Genomic DNA, 14,284 nt, shown 5'->3' with positions numbered 1-14,284 from the left:
TAGTATCTTTGTATATCTATACCTTTGAATGTTTTGCATAGTGCACGATATTCTGTGAGGTAAATTTGCAAGTGGAGTAGCTTAGCACCTCACCCTGAGCAGGCACTGCATATGTAACGAACATTTTCTGCTATGTAATACAACATAAAGGGAGTGTAAACATGTTTATGAAGCTTCTGTAACTCCACAGATTTGTAGATGGTGAGCTCCTTGTTTCTGAATTATCTCATCCAAATAGAAATATCAACCTCCAATACATTACAAATTTACAAATCTTCCCTTTTCCTCACACATAATCAGAGGACAATTGTGCTTTCTTCCCATATGTCCTTCGTGGCCAAGAATGAATTTGTTCTTCAGATGGAAGATCTATCTTCCCATATGTCCTTCGTGGCCAAGAATGAATGTGTTCTTCAGATGGAAGATCCGAAGAACTTGCAAGTCTACAAACTGTGCTGAATTATCAGGGAAAACATTGGCAGGTTGGACAATGGCACTGGGCATGCAGCTCTGAATAGGTATCGGGTACCTAGGGGTAGGCAGAAGAGTGTGTCACATTGTAGAGCCTCCACCTGGGACAATGGCTACAGACATGACTCATAGTTGGAGGTCCAACATTGCTGATCTTAGCCTCCTTGATACGGAAAGCAGTTATGTAAACCAATGAGGCAGGAGAGCCCATGATTTATATGGCATAGCTGCTAGGGTAGGAGACAATGATGGTCATGGTAAAACATAAGGGGACGGGGCATTGAAAGGTGTAGGAGATGGACCATGAGTGATGTGAAGAGTGTGTTGATTAAATTGCATGGATTCAAGAGATGTGTTATCTCACTTGCTGAGAAGTCAACAGAGCAAGGCACAACAATGAAAGGTCTATTGGGAGTTCAGGGAAGCAATGGCCCAAACAAGACAGGTTATGGCAACCAGCACAGTGGTCATATCATGTCTATTATCTGTGCAGAGGGAAAGATTGCCTCTGTTGCATGCATGCCTGAGAGTCGGAAGATATGGGTGTCTCGGTTCCCAAGCTGAACACCCTACTGCAGGATTAGTTGACATGAAACTTGATGGATTCAAGCCTTGACTCTCAACCAGTGCGAAATCTCTTGACGTTATCGTCGAGTCTGACTTCTTATTCAAAACACAATTAAACAAGAAGAACCAAGCAGCATGGTGATCGCCTGTGCTGTTCTGCAAATCCCAGCCTTTCACCCTTTCCTGAGTTTCAGAACATTTGGAGACCCCCTTGTAAACTCTCTCCTGAAAGGCTCAACAAACTAATCATTGGTATCCGAGATTCCACTTTAGTCTCTCTAGAAACTGTCCAACATATAGCAGCATGTCTCATCACAAGAAAAAGGAGGTACAACCACTTCATCCCATTCTCTTGGAGCTTGACTGAATCACCTTCAAAGTAGTCACAACCAAAAACAAACACTCTACCTGTCTGACAAAATTCTCTGAAGAATAGTGCCACACTAGAAGCCAGAGCATTGTCAGGCTGGAAACAATTAACTATACCAGGAAAACACTGTGAAAAGGATGTGTACTGCCATGCAGCATGTTGTTTGTACAATTTACCAATACAGAAATAACTGCCCTCCTTCATCCTACGATTCAGGAATCATTTGAAGATTCTACTCTTGCTGATCACTCCACTCAACACTAATTCTCCTCTTTGGAGCCTTATCCATCCAAACTCCTCTGCTTCCCCTAAACCTTTGCTTGTATCCCTCTGGGTGCATCCGCTATGTAATGACCCCTTTTGCTTCAGAGACAGGGTCACACTTTGTAAATCACAAAATACATTGTTTTAGAATGTGTTTAGCTCTACATATGGTCAGTCCGATGCTGGGTTGCTGTATGGCATCATTAGAAATATCTTCTATGGGAATGCTGTGTCACCTGAGAGGGGAAAGTGTACAGCCATGTAACTTGACAGCAGAGATTGTGTTTGTCTGTCGGTAGGCACATGCGGGTCAGAGAGGCTCTTGGAATGTGCAGTGGGGGAGGCTGCACAACTTTGTTTATATGGTGACATACCTCAGAAGGCGCTATTTTTATCAATCATTTTGAATGTGCCTTAACAGTTTACTGGCCTCCAAAGTGTCATGAAATGAAATGAAATGAAATGATGAAACTGGGAATCGAGTAATTGAGAATTGAGTAGGCAGTGTACCATAGGTGTGCATCAGACATCAGCTGTTTATTGAAACTGATGTCGCTTCTTCTGGTAGCGTTCTGTAAATGCCCCAGTGACAGGTATTTGATGGTCAGCCGTTTGAAGTTTATGCCACTAATATGGGAAACTTGGAAATGTCATAGCATGTCTATTTGGTGGTGCAGAAGACATCTACAGTGTGTGGAAAGGTAACATATCACACCACGTGTTACTTGATTGCCTATATGACTTCCTAGGGGGATGCCTATTACAACCAATACGGTCTCCAGCATGCAATCTAGATTCTGACCTATGGTGGTCAGCCCTATACGACAATCCAAATAGGAAAACTACTAAAGCCTTAGGGATTTTTCTTGAATCAATGCTAAAGAGACTTGAAATGGTGCAAAAACATAATGGACAAAATTTGGTTAACACACAGCCAAACCTGGATCAAATCTGATGCAGAACTAAGAAAGAAAGAAAATAATAGGTTTGGCTTGTGTATGTGGATGAGGGAAAAATTTGTTTATAAGCAAAAGTTTGTATTTTTTTACGCTGAAAGCTTTAAATAAAAAAATATATATATATATGACTTCCTACATTGCTTTGATAATGGAGGCTTGGGATATGCCCAGCGTTTCTCATGTGGCTCAATGAAATTAGCCTGAAGCTGTTGAATGATGGTGTAGGGAAATGATCCTTTTCAACTCAGCTCACATGGAATGGCGCCTATTCTTTTTTTCAGTGTAATGTCATTCTTTATCATGTGCAAGAGATATCAGACAAGGTCTTGTTGCATGGCAGGGTGGCGTTTGCTGGATATTGATTTGGGTCGGTGTGATGTAGGTTCCAGTTTCATTCTTTTGTGTGCTTTGATTGCTTCATTGGAGGGAAAGCTCATTCTTGCCTGTGCTATCTTTTAATGTGCATAAAGTGAGAGCTACTATTTCATGAGAGGAATAACTTGTGTTGTCTTTCACATTTCTGTGGAGAAAGATTGAGAAGGGCTAAACGTGTTTTGCTGTCATTCATTTGCGTCTCAGTTCACATGAATGGATTTGGGTATGGTCAGCCATTTTTATTGGTTAAGCAAATGCATATGGTGTTTTCTCAACATGTAAATGTACTTCTATGAACAGCTGTCTTGTTGCTGACATATATTTTGTTTTGTAATACAGCGCTTGTAGCAGTCATTTCTGGTGTGTTGGGTTTTTTAGTTTGCTGTTTTTCTTGGCTGTTTGGGTATTTGTTTCGGTATGTTTCTTTAGTACGTGGGATTTCAGTCTGATTATTGTTTTGAGGTTTGGGTGTGTATCAAGTGCGACTTAGTATTTGGCATTTTTGTTGCCAGCTTTGTGCCTGATTGCATGTGGATAGCTGCACTCCTTAATGAAGAAATAATTTGCAATTACACATATTTCTAAACTTGGACACTGATATAAATTCAATAATTCAACAGTCACACAAGTTGGTGATTATGGGTTTCCTCAATAGGGCTCATAAACATTATCTGTAACTGTTGACAAATGTCTTTTAAACTTGAATTTTAATAGGCAATTCCATATTTTTGATTCTGGGAACAATATAGTTAAGTTTGGAATTGTTTCAAGATATCATCTGAACTTGTTTTTCTTCAACATTTGAAATAGCTTCAAATAAAGGTGGAAGGGCAGTGAACCAAGTACGTAGAACATGATAGCTCTGGTAATCCTCTTGGTAACCCTGCTGCTTCCTTTTTGACTCCTAGTTGCAAAGAGTGCTAGGTTCGTGATTCTCTTCTATCTGCTTCAGGGTTGCCTCACAGCTGCATCAAAGACTGAGAAATGTGTTTAACTGGTTAAGCCAAACATAGATGCCATTCAGGTGGGCAGGAAGCCCCATGCCAATTCATTCTTTTGGAATGGTTCCTCTGTTTGTCCAGACCCCCTTATTTCCCGACTGTGCCTGGTGCCACTGGCATTTTGATGCCAATGTACAGGTATGGCTTGATCGTTTTCACTCAAGCTTTTTGGTCTGCTAGAGGCATCATGCATTGCAGAAAGATACTATATCTTGCGTGGTAGCACGTCCTTTCATCGCGGGATGTTTTTTCGCAGGGGTTTTTACAGCAGATTTTTTAACTAAAAAAATCAGCAAATGTTTAAGGGTGGTTAGAAATATATATATATGTGGTGTGGGTGCTCGAGAATAGCAAAACAATGAAAGGGGATGGGGACTTAGGGGTGACCCCCAAAATATAAAAAAAAAAGCGATGAGTTTTTTTTGTTAAGAAATCTGCAGTAAAAAAAACCCGCGAATAAACATCCCGTGATTAAATGACATGGAACCATCTTGTGTATTGAATGTGTTAAGTCAGAACTCTGCGTTGCGTGCCTTCTCTTTGCTTGAAATTGTGGCAACATTTTTTGCTGGCAAATACAATTCTGCTGAGTCATTCAGAGCAGTGCCCAGTCATACCAATAACTGGCATCCTGTGCTTAAGCAGCAAGGCACATAGGATAATAAGGAGCCATGGACAGGAGTGGACTGGGAACAAAAAAGGCCATGAAAATAATGTTCAAAGTGGCCCCATATTCGACATTTTCTGCGAGCCCAAGCCTTTTCCTATGAGAAAATGTGGAAATAAAAGAGCTTACAACACAAACGAGACCCAGGTTGCAGAGGTCTACCAGGCAATTTGCAGAGTTCCCTATCAGCCAGTCCACCCCTGGCCAAAGAAGTTTGCACCTTTCAACTGAGGGTAGGATGAAATGTATTAAAATAAAGTACACCCTCAGCAGCACAATCTATCTACTCAAGTCTGAGCCCCTTCTGATGGGCTCTGCTGCTCACTCACCTGTAGCCCGTGTGGAGGAAGGCAATCATCACAGAGCAATGGGGAAAGGCATACTATGCACCATTTTAATCTTGATCAAGCACTACATATTTTTAACTCTTGCATTTCATGGTACATGAATGCATCACATGGCCTTTAAATGCATCCTAACCTGTACTTACAACTGCATAAAAAGCATTGTTGAGTTCCAAACATTTGTACCCTCTCCTTCTCCACTTTCGTGGTGCTTTTTGATCTAGTCAAACATACAATTGTTAACCTTCCTCCCATGACTGTCACACACAAAATGCCTCATAATTCCTCTCTGTACACACAAACAGACACACATTGGGGAATTGTGGATGCACTTAGTAGGTGATGGCAGTCCCTAGACATGTAATGCGTTCCCTTTTGTGAAGCGCTGTTTGATAAGGGCTGTCTACGGCTGGACCTGCTGCAGCTCCTTCCCAAGGATTGCTGGCTCGACTCCTGTGTCTTTAATGGAAAAGAGGCAGAAAACAAAGAAAGGACTATTTTTATGAAGCATTGTGGGCCCGCCCCTCATCTCCATAATCCATTTAACCTGAGAATCACGCGCTTTATGCCCGCGCGCTTTTTGAGAAGCGCTGTTTGGATAAGGGCTGTCTACGGCTGTCCACGGGTGTTGAGGGTGGGGAAGGGGCCCAGTGCCTTACCCAAGTTAATTTTTCATTTTACTGTGGATGTTACTCGTTGTGGATTGTTGTTTATTTTTTTTTTTTAATTGCATGGTCAAATTTAATTTTTTTTTTTTTCCTCAGCCTCATACTGGTGTTTCCCTTTCACTATTGGCATAATTAGAACATAATTTAGCAGGTTAGCTGTTACTCAAAGCATGTATACTTTAAAAACCAATATGCCAGATACGCTTACCTCTGTCTGCCTCCATACCCTGGAAAATTGCTCAAACACACATTGTTCTATCTCCGGTGGTCAAAAAAGATGTTGTCATGAATGACATCAGGAATCACTGTGTCCTTCATGGCTCGAAGTTGGAAGCTGTGAGAGGCAGAAGAAAACGGTCCCGCACTCTGAGATCTCTTGAGGAGTCTGATTCCAACGAAAAGATTTCTAAAGTTGGTGGCACCCAGGAGTCAGGTGTAGAACTGAGTCCGTCCAGGTTGAGTAAACGACAAGACTGTATATCGCCAAGTCCTCAAGGCGATAACTCTAATCATCGGTCATGTAACGTCACCAATGTTTCAATTTCCGACGCATCGTAAGAAGAGGAGAATAATAACTTCTCCTCTCCAATGGTGAATAATGGGGCCCCTCCCATTGATTTGGCTCAAACATCTATTTCTGATCTATCTCTCCATGCTAGCTTTTGTAATGAGCTTCACGAAGAAAATGTGGCTATTTCTCCACGGCAACATAATGGAAATAATTCCATTTCTCCTTGTCCTTCTATCTCTTTCATAGCTCCAATGCCCAGACGTCCTAAACCTCTGCCTCCGGCCTCTGAAGCGACAATTGAACCTCACTTACTTGAAATTACACTTGCTGAGATTAACAATGCAATTATCACCATAGGACGACTTTTTGAGATGCTTGACCAAAATATCTCGTATCAAGCGTCCCAAATTTCCCGGATCGCTGATTGGATTGAAAGTGAAACAATCCAAAGGAATGGTCATCACGAAAGAGACTTGCAGCATACAACTAATGTCAATCAGAATGTGGTTGGTCCAGTGAAGCCTTCGCAAATCAGCTCTATAGCACCTAGACCAGCTCTTCCTACATTCTCTGAAGTGATTCACTCGCCCAGTTCCTTAGATGTGGAAACTAGAGTGAACCAAGTCTCAGACGAAAAGGGGTTGAATATTGTTCTTCAAAAAATGTTTGACATATTCCAACCGAGGAAAGGAACAAAGAACCATTGAAGACGTACTCTAAAAAAATAACTTTGGGGGAATCTAAGGAAAAAAGAAAACAAAGAATATTAAGAACTCTGAAATAATCCCTAACTCCTCCACCAAACAATTTATTAAAATATTACAAACAACTCGTCCTTCTATGGCAAGTGAGACAGTGATAAACAAATATTAATTAATTTGGAAGAATAACAAAAGTCCATCCAGTCTGGGCACTAAAGCGGGGAGCAATCTTGCACATCATCCGTTAGATGAATTAGTCAACAAACTATCTAATATGCAGTCTTCTTCGGTGAAAAACAATAATGGAGTGGTGATTGCTACTGTTACATCAAAAATACACACAGAGCCATCCCAAGCAAATACTCCAGAGGAACAAGAGAGTATGAACCAAGCCTTACGTAGAAAAGAGATTCGAGAAGCAGTGGATGCTTATCTAGAATCACAAACGTCGTATGACTCACAGTTGAATCCTTCCTCCGCCAAAAACTATCAAGGCACTGAAAGCAAATCCAACTGCATTCAAGAAGATTACATAAGCGAGGCTTCGCCACACTCAATTCCCTTCTCATGTCAAACCTCACAATCAGCAGGGATTGCAACATCACAAGGAAGAAGAGAATCCTATGCATCTGCCACAGCAAATCTGCAACTAATGCTAAAGTAGCCTCTTCGGCTATTAATATGGACCTAAATAGACACAAACAAGCGAATACAAAACCATAAAAAGGATCAGTTCACATTCATTGTAAAATGTCGACCTGCACGGTTCAAACAATGAACATTGTGTCGAGCAAACATTCTGAACATTTTTAAAGACACATCCTTGCTTATTGACGTATCCACGGTTGATCTAGCACAAGTAGAATTCCCAAACGTGTTCCACCCGGAGACGATGAGATTATGGATTGATTCAGCCTTGGTGGCAAGAACTATTTGGGAAGCGAAAGAAGAGCTCTTTGAGTTGGGCTTTATTATAATGCAAGATCATGCTATCTCTAAGCCCCAAGAGTGTACCAAAACTGTCATAAATAAATACATCAGTGGTCTTCGGCAAATCGCCCCTGGATCATCTTGTGCAGTTCATCACTCATAGTTAAAGAACAATCTCTTTAAGATAGAAGGAGAAGCACCACGTATCAAACTTGCCAGTTGGAACACAAGAGGTCATTCACATTTAGTATTCTACTTTGCAAAACACTTTGCACAGTATGACATACTGGTCATTCAAGAAACTTGGTTGAGGAATTCTCCCATATGGAACGTTTACGACATCCAATTGGTGCCAGCGTTGTGGACCTTGCAGGGACGTCCCACCTCAGGACTGATGGTAGCTACTAAACAAAGTTCTTCATGCACATTGCAAGCTTGGGCCACTCTTAACCAATGTTTACAACTGGTTAAGATTCAAACTGGAGAGCAGGTGATCGCCCAGGTCAATATCTACCGAAATCCTGCTGCCATTAGTGATAACCTCTTTTTTAAGAATATGATTGAAATATTTGATCTAATAGCCTTGGATAAGGAGGTTACAAACATCATTGTGGCAGGCGATCTGAATATGCATTGTTTAGATAAAAGAGAGATGTTAAAGCCAATAATAAGGGAATGGAAGAACCTAATTGAGGAGAGGCAACTGAAAATGGTTAATGGCGCTATCACGGAGGACATACCACTGAAGGCAACCTGGTCAAGAGGTTCTAGTGAAAGTATTATTGATTATATTTTCACTGACACTTCTCTCTTTAATCAAATCATCCAATTTCAAGTGATTGGACAATGCTCTAGCGATCACAATATTTTATCATTGTCGTGGGAGTCAAAGTGTCCAGCGCAGCAAAGAGATCATTACATCTACAATCAGGAAATTAACAATAACAATACGAGATTCAGATGGAATGAAGAAAAACTGGCCCAGTTTGAAACTAAACTGAAGCGGAATGTCCTTCTTTTCAAAGATTCACCTTATACATCTGCATTATTGGAATTTAGACTTATCAACAGACAAAAATGTAATCATAAACCCAAAACACATTGTTTCGATCAGGAACAAAATGAAAGGAAAGCACAAAAACGTTGAGACATAAAAGCTCTGAAATTCCTGCCGGCCGAGAACAGGGGAAAGGCCCTAAAATCTATTAAGTGTCGCTACCGAAGCTTGACCAGGTCAAGAAAAGCCTCCAAATATCAAAGGGACGGTGAATCCATGTTGAGAACATGGTCATCAAAAAACTCAGCAGAAATGTGGGCTCTTTTGAATAATATCACTGGGAAAAAAACAACTCGCAGCCCAAATTAATGGGCTCTCTGAAGAGCAATGGCTCACACATTTCCATGAATTATATAATGTGTCTCAGTGGTCAAATCAAAACACACCAGTAACTAATTGTGATGAGTGGCATCTAAATATTGAAACAAAAGATATTGAGGAGTTTATTATCAAGTCCTCAAGTTCTCGAGCACCGGGGCCTGATGGCCACACTAATGCCATTCTGAAAGCACATCCACATGAATGGGCTAAAATCTTACATACCATCTTCACGAATGTTGTTAAAAAAATGAAAATTCCTGAATCATGGCACAAAACAGTAGTTATTCCCATATATAAAAAGGGAAATCGCTAATTGCCGCAGAATTATAGGCCTATATCACTCCTGGGTGTTATTGGGAACATTTTCTCACGATGTGTGTTACGAGATTTCAACTCTTGGACTAAAACACATCATATGAGAGATCCATGTCAGACAGGTTTTGTACGAGGGGTGGGCACTAGTGTCAACTTTATGTCACTTTACGCTACCCAACACCAGGCTCTAATTAACAAACAACCCCTGTATTTTACCTATATTGATTTTCATGCGGCTTTTGACTCTCGAGCAATCCTGCTGCAGAAGTTGCAAAAAGCCAAATGCCCAGTTACGATCTTGGACATTATTAACAAATCACATTCTGAGACATCAATTCAAGTTAGATTGAATATGGAAGGTCTTCTTTCAGCCTCTGTTGTTACCAATAACGGTCTACAGCAAGGATGCATCTTAGCATCCGTCTTGTTTAATTTTTTTATTCATGATATCCCAGACATTTTTCAAAATCTGTTATGTGATCCTCCATCAATGAGCATTGTCAAGATTCCTGCCTTAATATATGCAGATGACTTGATTTTATTATCTAAAACTCAGAGTGGCCTACAGAATGGCTTAAATGCATTAGAAGATTACATTTTGCGAAATCAGTTCATAATGAATATTAACAAGACAAAAATCATGATCTTTAATGCCCAAACAAGAAAGTCAAATAAATTTGAATGGTCACTTCAACGTACTAATTTGGATATAGTTCATCAATATACCTACCTCGGGTTGCAAATAAGTACGCCGCAAACTTAACCAAGCACATTTGGCGCTCCTGAATCAGAGGATAATAACAGCTATCTCTCAAGCGAAAATAATACTATACAAATATGGGAAGTTCTCAATAAAATCTATCATTGCATATTATAATCAGAAGACCGTACCAGTAATTTTTTTGGCTTAGAAACATGGAAAGTAATTAAAAGAGCTACTCTTGAAAAATGTGAAAGTTAATTTTGGAGAACAGTATTAAACCTCCCTCAGTGCACGCCGATTGCACTGATTCGATATGATATTGGCCTACTCTCCCTCTTTGCTAGATTCCAGTGGCGTCAATGTGCTTTGTTTAGGAAATATTGGTTAGCAGGACAATCTGGAAACCTATTATCGGTGCTTGTGGGATACATGTTAAAGTCTAAACACTCATTTCCAGTGCAGTGGAGTAATAATGCACTAGACATCTTGGCAGCTGCAGATATATCTGTGCAACTTCTTGTTGACAATCCAGACAGAGCAAAAAAAAAGTTGTACCTATATGATTGGATTGCTGAGAAGAGATTTGGCCAATGTGAACCATATTTACTACTATACCCAACTCCAGTACTTCGTTCTGCGATTATACGTTTTCGCTTTAATTTGTGGAATACAGGTAAAATACTGGTCACTAGAAAGGTGCGCGATAAATCGCTAGACTTCTGTCGATTCTGTAAAAACAAGCAATTGAGAGAATCATTATGGCATCTGTTTATGAATTGTCCGGGCGTTGTTGAAGAACGTGAGCTATTCCTACATAAACATTGACTTGATGGAAAAATGGAATGTATTTTTCTCAACAAACCGTATGTAATATATATTGCTATTATGAGATTTTTAGATGCCATCTTCACTAAAGTATGTTGAATCAAAGCTAAATTTGAACTGGGAGTCGAACTGTAAATTTTGAACGAAATCTTGTAAATTGCAAGATCTTGCTGTTTTTAAATTACTTCTTAAAAATAATTTTTTGTATGTTGTAAAGTTGATAAATTCAGCTATACCAACTAATAATAATAATTTTAAAAAAAGCGTTCCCTTATATGTGGTGATTATTCCAGGCATATGAGGCAATACAATGCATTACATGGTATTTGACACTACACTTAGTAGCCTAGCCATATGAGGATGTATATTACATATAGTGGAGGTTCTAGTTCTAGTTATTTGAACTGCAGTAATGCAGTCTATGGTGCACTAGACTGCATTACTGGAGTACGAGGCTGAACCTAGCATACGGTTTCAGCTCATGCACGTGTTATTATTATCATATGGCTAAGAAACCTTAACCTCTAACAAAATAGAGATACAAAAACAAAACAAAACACAAATGAAACAAAAAAAACAAAAGCCCCCACCAGGCTCCCACACATGTCCCCCTGCACCCCCACCCCCAGCCACCAGGGGCAGCCTCCACCAGGCTCCCACACATTTCCCCCTGCACCCCCATCCCCCAGCCACCAGGGGCAGCCTCCACCAGGCCCCCACCCATGTCTACCACCACCCCCACCACCCCCACCCCCCCAGCCACCAGGGGCAGCCTCCACCAGGCCCTCACTCATGTCTCCCATCACCCCCACTCCCCAGCCACCAGGGGCAGCCTCTACCAGGCCCCCACTCATGTCCCCTATCACCCCCACCCCCCAGCAGTGCAGGGGCAGCCTCCACCAGGCCCCCACTCATGTCTCCCATCACCTCCACCCCCCAGCCACCAGGGGCAGCCTCCACCAGGCCCCCACTCATGTCCCCTATCACCCCCACCCCCCAGCCACCAGGGGCATCCTCCACCAGGCCCCCACTCATGTCCCCTATCACCCCCACCCCCAGCCACCAGGGGCAGCCTCCACCAGGCCCCCACTCATGTCTCCCATCACCCCCACCCCCCAGCCACCAAGGGGCAGCCTCCGCCAGGCCCCCACCCATGTCTACCACCACCGCCACCCCCCAGCAGTGCAGGGGCAGCCTCCACCAGGCCCCCACTCATGTCTCCCATCACCCCACCCCCCAGCAGTGCAGGGGCAGCCTTCACCAGGCCCCCACTCACGTCTCCCAGCCAACATGTCACCACAATGTAGATCCCTGGCCCTTATGGTCAGCCTCCAAATGGCAAACACCCACCCGAGTATTGCATCCACCCACTTAGAAATGGCAAAAACATGACAGAAGCCCAATTGCAAGTTTTGAAATGAACACATGTCCCTCACATACACCCAATGGGTGTCAGTGAATGTCAAAACCCATATCATGATATGCATGAAACCAATGAGATGATGCTACACATTGAACTTTGAAGAAACAATATGTATTAAAAGCAACATAAATTGAATCAAAAATAAACAAACAATAATAGAAATTTAACAAAAAAAACCAGCAGGCCCGTGAAAAAATGCTAAACCACAAATCATAATGCAAAGGAAAGGTGTCCAAAGTCACAAATTAAAATCGAAAACCATTGCTCCATGGCGAAATCATAATAAAAATTGAAAATCCAAAAGTCAACTATGTACAGATAACTATCCAGGGTCCATGATCCCAACCGAAGAAATGAAACCTATCTAATAACACTACCTAAGAAAAATAACTATATACAAAAATGTGGCCCATTGTCCAAAAGGTCCAAAAATAAAGCCAAACCAAAGGAAACCTAACACTAACTATATAACTATTTACAAGGGCAGCGGGCTAGTCCGACGGCTCACTTCGGGATGTTCCGGGCCAGGGCATCATCGAACTCCTGCTCAATGTCCCGGAGGCGCTCCTCCTCCATGGCCCCGAGGGTACGCAGGGAAGTCCACATGTACCCCCCAAACTCCCTGCGGATTGCCTCGAGGCACTCGGCATGCCTCAGGGCCCTCTGCATGGAGTTCTCCGCCCTGACCATCGTGAGCCGTGCCTCTTCCGCCCGCTGCCGCTCCGCATCTAAGGCGTGGCCCAACCGCTGCCACACGGAAGACACTTCCCGTCCTGGGTTCTCCTGCCCTCCGGCCGATGCCTGCCCCTCCGATGTGGAAGGCCCCGAGCCATCATGGCTCCCACCACGTTGCTGCTGCTGCGCCTCTTCCCGTGCACTGCCTCCTGCTTCCTGCACATCCTCTGCTGGCTGGGGTGCAGTCGTTGATGTGGCCACCCCTGCTGGACGTCCGACTCCCGACTGTGGCAGGGATGCCTCATCCACCAGCCTGGCCGCACCGTCAGAGGCAGCTCCACAGGGCACCCAGGTGACTGATGGGTGGGAAGAATGCACGGAGGACGACTGGCGCATAGGGGGTTCAGTTGAGGATGGGGTCTGAGCAAGCCCCATCAAATGGAGGAATCCGGCCTGGGTGACCTGTCCCAGTAGGCCGACGTGGTCAACGAGCCATTCGTCCAGTCAGGACAGGCTCAACCCAGACCCGGATAGCCACGTCCGCAGGCAGAGGAAGGCCAGTTGTCGTGAGCCAGCCGCGTGCGCCACTTTTGTGCGAATTTCTATGAATTACCCTGTTAGTTTCCAACATATTCCACCTAAAGCGTAACAAAGTGTACCTAACATACTTAGCTGGATAGATGGCTAGATAGGGGGTCAGAATACCCAATTACTTGCGATCAAATTGTAATTGCTCCAAAGATGGATAAGCATGCATCATTTCTACTGTCTTAATGCAGTCATATTCGTATAAGATCTTCTTTACACGTACATGATTTTCCCTAAGTTCTTGAAAGGATAGGCTCAATTCTCTCAGAAGGCTTGACAATATAGCAACATTTCATTAATCCACATGCATGACTTAGAATTTAAGATTACCCAAGATCATCATGTAGGGTACCCTTAGTGGGGCAAATAATCTTTTGGACAATGGTTAGAATCTTGCACTCGTAACGCCTTTCTCCAAATTAAAGTTTCCAAATATTGTAGATAGACCACCATTTCCAAAGGGTACACATCAATGCCATATATGCTCCTGGGTAAATTTTACTTTCATAATACCCAATAGTGGTCACAAGTGAGAACCTACAGAAGCAG

The sequence above is a fragment of the Ambystoma mexicanum genome, chromosome 4p, assembly GCF_040938575.1.
Source record: "Ambystoma mexicanum isolate Mex_15411 chromosome 4p, UKY_AmexF1_1, whole genome shotgun sequence".
NCBI lineage: Eukaryota > Metazoa > Chordata > Amphibia > Caudata > Ambystomatidae > Ambystoma > Ambystoma mexicanum.
Note: the sequence above shows the minus strand (reverse complement) of the source record.